This window comes from Rhinatrema bivittatum, chromosome 5 (genome assembly GCF_901001135.1).
Source record: "Rhinatrema bivittatum chromosome 5, aRhiBiv1.1, whole genome shotgun sequence".
In the NCBI taxonomy this organism is placed as follows: domain Eukaryota; kingdom Metazoa; phylum Chordata; class Amphibia; order Gymnophiona; family Rhinatrematidae; genus Rhinatrema; species Rhinatrema bivittatum.
In genome coordinates, this window is record NC_042619.1 from 223,462,782 (window position 1) to 223,469,729 (window position 6,948).

Genomic DNA, 6,948 nt, shown 5'->3' on the forward strand with positions numbered 1-6,948 from the left:
CCTCCATTTACAGACAGAAGCCACTCTCTGTCAGGATCGAGGGGCACCTTTACCTTTCAGGACACTGCTTCTCTGCTCTGCAGGACAGCCTCCTCTCCGCCGTTTCTTTGGGGTACATACCGGGTGGGTGTCTTCTCCTTTCACCCTTGATTTGTAGTACCAGCTTGGTATCTTGTAAACTAGCTAGAATAGTTAGTGGAAAACCACCTCTTTCTTACCAAAATGGCCGTGATTAGTTGCAAGTTCTCAGATCCCTTTGTGCAGAAGGAAAAAAAGATAAATAGGAGAGTTTTCTCCCCCTTGGGACAAAGCTGTAGAATATTCGCCAGATCAGCTGATATTAACCAGTTTTTCTTATGCACAACAGCACTCACCTAGATGGGAGCTGCAGAGCCAGAAAAGACAGGAATAAGAGCCGAGAGAGTGTCTAGAACAGAATCTGAACTTTGTTTATAGCCAAAGCACCTGCTGCTACTTACAGAACAAAACCCTAAGGGTGAAAATTATCTTCCACTCTGGGAACACTCTTTCCTCTTCCCCCCTTCACAGTTTTGGAAACTTGGATTAAAATAACACTGGAAAAGCTTCAGACTTGCTTTCTCTTTTCTTATTCTCCAAACGTAAGGGGAAGGCTTAAAAGCCGCCTTCCTTTGGGTCTGCAGCTTTTGTCCTGCATACAACTCCTCAGTTGCCTGCAAGGGGGGTGGGGGAGAGGAACCTGTTCTCCCTGGGTCTCCCTTCCCACAACTCCTTCCAGAACACTAGAGAGGCCATTCTGTAGCAATACAGGAATGATCTATTTGGGCAGGGCCGGAGGAACCACAAGGCGAGCTAGGCCTGTGCCTAGGGCGCCGAGACTTAGGGGGCGCCGCGGCAGAATTTTGAAAGGGCACTTTTTGCCCTTTCAAAATTCTGCCAGCCCCCAACTCGCCCTGCCGACGCCCCCCCTGGTGGTCCTGCGGAGGGCCCGGAGCGATCTGCCGCTCCCGGGGCCTCGGCCGCCACTAAGCAAAATGGCGCCGATGACCTTTAGCCCCATCATGTGACAGGTGCCAACCAATGGCCCCGTTAGCCCCTGTCACGTGGCAGGGGCTGAAGGCCACCGGCGCCATTTTGGTTAGTGGCAGCCAAGGCCCCAGGAGCGGCAGATCGCTCCGGGCCCTCCGCTGGACCACCAGGGGGGGCGTCTGGAGGGTGGCACTTGGGGGGCGGCAGGGCGAGTCGGGAGCTGGCTGCCTGCCGCGGTGCCCCCTAAGTCTCGGTGCCTGGTCTCCGGCTGCGACGATCTTCCTTTCTTCGGCCACGTGATCAGCTAGACCGCCTGCGCCAATCTTCTTTCTGTGTGTATGTGAGATGTGGTGTGTATGTAAGAAAGGAATTGTGCTTCTGTGTGTATGTGGTGTGTATGTGAGAAAGGAATTGTGCTTCTGTGTGTATGTGGTGTGTATGTAAGAAAGGAATTGTGCTTCTGTGTGTATGTGATGTGTATGTGAGAAAGGAATTGTGCTTCTGTGTGTATGTGATGTGTATGTGAGAAAGGAATTGTGCTTCTGTGTGTATGTGGTGTGTATGTAAGAAAGGAATTGTGCTTCTGTGTGTATGTGGTGTGTATGTAAGAAAGGAATTGTGCTTCTGTGTGTATGTGGTGTGTATGTGAGAAAGGAATCTGCCAGTTTAAAAAAATGAAATGTGATAATACATATACCTCAACTTTTGTACTGGTAGTGCAACTTTTGAAAAGTTGGATGAAAGATGAAATTACTGAATTTTAAGCATCCCTCTTCTGGAAAATAAAATTTAACAAAGTGGGTAGAGAGAAATACTAAAGCAAAAAAAAAAATTAAACTATTTAAAATGTTCATCTCAGCAAAATCACAAATTTAAGATACTGATGCCAGGTGGGGTTTGTTTGTTTGTTTGTTTGTTTGTTTTGAAGCATAATTTAAGCATGAAGACTAGAATAGTTCCAATCTGAAACGGTTTTGCTTTTTTTTTTTTTAAGCCTTTAGAAAATGTATATTTTTAAATGACTAATGGCCGATTCAGTAAAGTCTGCGGGAGAGCGGACGAACGCCTGCTCTCCCGGCGCGCGCACAGGCCACTCGCCTGTGCGCGCAATTCTGTATTTAAATTAGGTGGTGCGGTAGAAACGGGCAAAAGGAGGCGCTAGGGACACTAGCGCGTCCCTAGCGCCTCCTTTTGATCCGGAGCGGCGGCTGTCAGCGGGTTTGACAGCCGACGCTCAATTTTGCCGGCGTCAATTCTCGAGCCCGCTGACAGCCATGGGCTCGGAAACCGGATGCTGGCAAAATTGAGCTTCCGGTTTTCGGCCCGACAGCCGCCGGCCTTTTTTACTTTTTTTACCCTTCGGGACCTCCGACTTCATATCGCCAAGATATGAAGTCGGAGGGTGCACAGAAAAGCAGTTTTTACTGCGTTTCTGTGCACTTTCCCGGTGCTGGCAGAAACTAGCGCCTACCTTTGGATAGGCGCTAATTTCTTAAAGTAAAATGTGCGGCTTGGCTGCACATTTTACTTTCTGTATCGCGCGGGCATACCTAATAGGGCCATCAACATGCATTTGCATGTTGAGGGCGCTATTAGGTGCCGCGGGTTGGACGCATGTTTTCCACCCCTTACTGAATAAGGGGTAAGGGAAAACGTGTGTCCAAGGTACTGTATCGGCCTGTTAAGCTGGAATCTTCCCATTTAAAAGGGAAGCTGACTAAGGATGTCTTTCTGTTCCATATCTCCCACATGAATAATCATACGACTGATAGTTTGAAGAAAGACACTTGCTTTATTGCCTGAAAGCGTAAAACAAAAGAAGCTGTACAGTGTGGGTGGCTGTCCCTTGGGAGGACAGAACCTGAAGGAAGGGTGTCATTTCGCCTTCTAATAGGAATTTGGTTTTCTTATTTAATGGTTGGGAGCATCACTTTCACTTTTAGTAAAAATGAAAAATGCTTCAAGTCTGAAAGCAAAGTGCTTCTGTGAGAGTGTAATGTGTATGTGAGACAGGGAGGGTGCTTCTGTATGTGTGTGGTGTCTATGTGAGACAGGGAGGGTGCTTCTGTAAGTTTGTAGTGTCTGTGTGAGTCAGGGAGGGTGCTTCTGTATGTGTGTGGTGTCTATGTGAGTCAGGGAGCGTACTTGTGTGTGTGCGAGAGAGATGGAGCATGTTTTTGGCTGGCATGTGTCTGTGAGAGAGGGCATGTGTGTGATTGAGAGCTTGTGTGTAAGTGAAATAGAGCAAGTGTGTGATTGAAAGCCTGTGTGTAAGTAAGAGAGAGTGAGAGCATTGTGTGATTGAGAGAGACTGGCCAGAGAGGTGACGTGTGTATGTGTGAGAGAGACTGATCAGGGAGATGACTGGTATGTGTGTGCTTGTGTGTGTGTGAGAGAAAGAGACTGGTTGGGGAGATGATTGGTGTGTGAGAGACAGAAACTGGTCCTGAGGGTGTGACTGGTGTGTGTGTGTGTGAGAGAGAGAGAAGAGACTGGTTGTGGTCCCTAAGGAAGAGGACTGTGAGGACAGCTTTAGCAGCTACTGCTGCTTCTAGTGTGGCCTGCAAGGGAAAGGAGTAGGAGAACTGCTGGAGAGGGTAAGTAAAGGTGGCTTTTAAAGTTCATTTTTCTTGATTGACTACCATTTTAATTATTGGGTAGTATGTGATGTGTCTGCTGTTGAAATATTTTATTGGTGTTTGGTAAAGCTTTCAAAATTTGCATGAGTCTTTAATTATTGGATATTCTATTCATCAGCTGTTTTGAAATTATTTTATTTTTATGATTTTATAATTATGATTAATGATTTATATATCTTTATTTTATTGATTTGTTTCATGAGGAATGGTGAAATTTTTGTTTTTCCATTGTTGCACTGTATAGAGTCAGACGTGATGCGTTTTACAGTTCAGTTTTTGTCTGCACATTTCTATTTATACTTTAGGCGACTTTATTCTGTATTTGGTGAGGGTTTGTGTTCTGCATGCAAAGACTGAGATGAAGCATTCTTTTAGCATGTGGTTTCTCTGTAGGGATCTGTAGTAGCTTGGCCTATTCTGCTTTCCTGATAGGAGGTGTATTGTAGGGATGTGAATCGTTTTTTGACGATTTAAAACAATTGTCAGATATATTTTAAATCGTCATAAATCGTTAGAGCCGCGATACAATAACAATTCCTCCGATTTATTGTCAAAAAATCGTAAATCGGGGGAGGGCGGGAAAATCGGCACACCAAAACAACCCTAAAACCCACCCCGACCCTTTAAAACAAATCCCCCACCCTCCCGAACCCCCCCCCCAAAATGTTTTAAATTACCTGGGGTCCAATGGGGGGGTCCCAGCGCGATCTCCCGCTCTCGGGCCACGGCTGCGTTAATAGAAATGGTGCCGGTGGCCCTTTGCCCTTACCATATGACAGGGCAAAGGTAGCACCGGCGCCATTTTGGTTCCTGTCACCTGACGTCACGAGTGCAGGAGATCGCTCCCAGACCTCCGCTGGACCCCCAGGGACTTTTGGCCAGCTTGGGGGGGCCTCCTGACTCCCACAAGACTTGCCAAAAGTCCAGCGGGGGTCCGGGAGCGACCTCCTGCACTCGCGCCGTATTGCCAATATTCAAAATGGCGCCGGCGCTACTTTTGCCCTCACTATGACCCCCGCTGGACTTTTGGCAAGTCTTGTGGGAGTCAGGAGGCCCCCCCAAGCTGGCCAAAAGTCCCTGGGGGGTCCAGCGGGGGTCTGAGAGCGATCTCCTGCACTCGTGACGTCGGGTGACAGGAACCAAAATGGCGCCGGCGCTACCTTTGCCCTGTCATATGTTAAGGGCAAAGGGCCACCGGCACCATTTCTATTAACGCAGCTGTGGCCCGAGAGCGGGAGATCGCGGGAGATCGCGCCGGGACCCCCCCACTGGATCCCAGGTAATTTAAAACATTTTGGGGGGGTTCGGGAGGGTGGGGGATTTGTTTTAAAGGGTCGGGGTGGGTTTTAGGGTTGTTTTGGTGTGCCGGTTTTCCCGCCCTCCCCCGATTTACGATTTTTTACGATTTTTAAAAGAACAAAACAGGACGATCAGATTTCCCTCCCCCCCAGCCAAAATCGATCGTTAAGACGATCGATCACACGATTCACATCCCTAGTGTATTGATATTTTAGATTCTGGTGTAATATTTGTGGTATTCTTTTTCATAGGTGGGGTTGTTATTCTTTGACTGTTGGCAAATAGTACTGTGTTGATACGGGAGGACCATGCCGAAATATATCACAATAGGTATGATGCCATATGAATTCCAAGATGCAAAGTTTTCTTGTTGGCATCACAACAGTGCATGAAATTATCACAACAACTTGTATATTAATTTTACCTCAGAATGTCATTTTTCATGTAAAATATATTATAAATGCATAATTTAAAATTGTGTGTGGGGAGGGGGCGCCAGACTGTAAGGTTTGCCTAGGGTGCCTAATACCCTTGCACCGGCCCTGCATTTTGGCAACTTCCCAAAGTGTGTGCTAGCGAAAGGATCATACCATCTGCTACACTGCAAAATGCATTGATTGATTACTAAGGCATCCAATGGGGCTTCACAGCAAAGATACAAGAAACAGATTACAGAACTAAAAATTAGAAATTAGAAGAGTCGCGGTGGAATGAGGAGCATGGAAGGGAATAGTAGCTGTGTATGTTTGGATGGACTCCCAGTTCCTCTTTATTCCACATTACACCCTCAGTTCTTGTCCCTTCAACGAATAATATTTACATTCATTGACTCTCTTTCTACCTCGTATTTTGTCAGAAAAGGGGATGTAGCTGTAGCCTGCTGCTTCCTTCATGTTTCATTCCTGTGCCCTCTCTGCTGGCACTGGAGATATTCAGGGATAACTAGAAGTCCCGACAGGCTCATTGTCAATGGTTGCTATTAAGATCAAACTGTGACGAGAGAATCAAACATGCAGCTGAGTCTGTCCGGCAGGCTGCGAGCACCGTAGCAACCAGAAGTCCTAGTGGAAACGCAGGCACTCACATAGCCATATCTGACTGGGAGACTATGCGGGGGGATACTGGGGCAGCAACCACGCTAGTATTGCTGGCGTTTAGATTATTACAGAGCTTTGTGGTTGGACATGGGAAAGGTGTAGTGGGGGAAGGAAGTTAAGAGGGGAGTTTATATGCTCCTCCACCCTAGAGATGGCGTACCAAGGAGGAAGACAAGAAAGATCATCCTAGGGAAGGAGAGGTCCTGCAGATGGTCAAGCCCTGTAGCTGGCTGCTGGGATGTACCCTTAGCAGTGTGGACAGGATAAATGGATAGGTGGGATGTTTTTTTTTCTGCTGTCATCTACTATGCTACTGTGTTATCATGGAGATCAATTATTTGACATTCACAAAATCTGTTGACTTTTGCCAGATACTTATATAATTACTTAGATTCTGGTCTTCCTGTATTCCTTCAAAACTAAGGAATTGGACTTCAGTATCATTTCCCTCAGAGCACTCATATAACCCTCCACCTCATCACCACCCCATCCTCTCTTCACTCACTCCTCAATAAGCAGTGCCCCTTGTTGAAACTCCTCACCCAGACATAGGAGACAATTCATGGCCTCCTTCCACTTTAGCTGCCCTCTGTCATTTCTGGTTATTTTCCTGCCCAGCCCCTCCATGCCCTGAAATCCTTTTCTCAGTCCCCAGTTCTCATTCCTGTGCTTTCTCTCTCTTGGCCTCCTTTCATTGGAACAAGCTCGCCGGATAATTAGCGTCTTCACTTAGCTCCAATTCCTTGAGAAGCTGAAGTGCCACTTCTACTAAACAGCCTTCTCAGCTCTCCGACTTCTTCCTTAATATTTTGGTTTTCTCATTTTTCGCACTGATTTCTGTGCCATTGGAATAATTTAGTAGCTTGCTGTAAGGTGCTTTGGAGAATGAAGTCATATAAAAGGCA

General features: G+C 46.8%; 1 protein-coding gene across 3 annotated transcripts in view; it reads left to right on the top strand.

The window, feature by feature from the left end:
* Positions 1-6,948, top strand: part of PPEF1 (protein phosphatase with EF-hand domain 1) — a 106,260-nt gene that overhangs the window by 6,336 nt on the left and 92,976 nt on the right. The window contains exon 1 of one of the 3 annotated variants that reach the window (XM_029603344.1): positions 3,567-3,605. The exons of 1 other annotated variant lie outside the window; for it this stretch is intronic. The gene's annotated coding sequence lies outside the window, so the exon portion shown is untranslated. Of the gene's footprint in view, positions 1-3,566; positions 3,606-5,220; positions 5,277-6,948 lie in introns of those variants that run through there. One more of the 3 variants, XM_029603342.1, reaches the window with a different exon arrangement.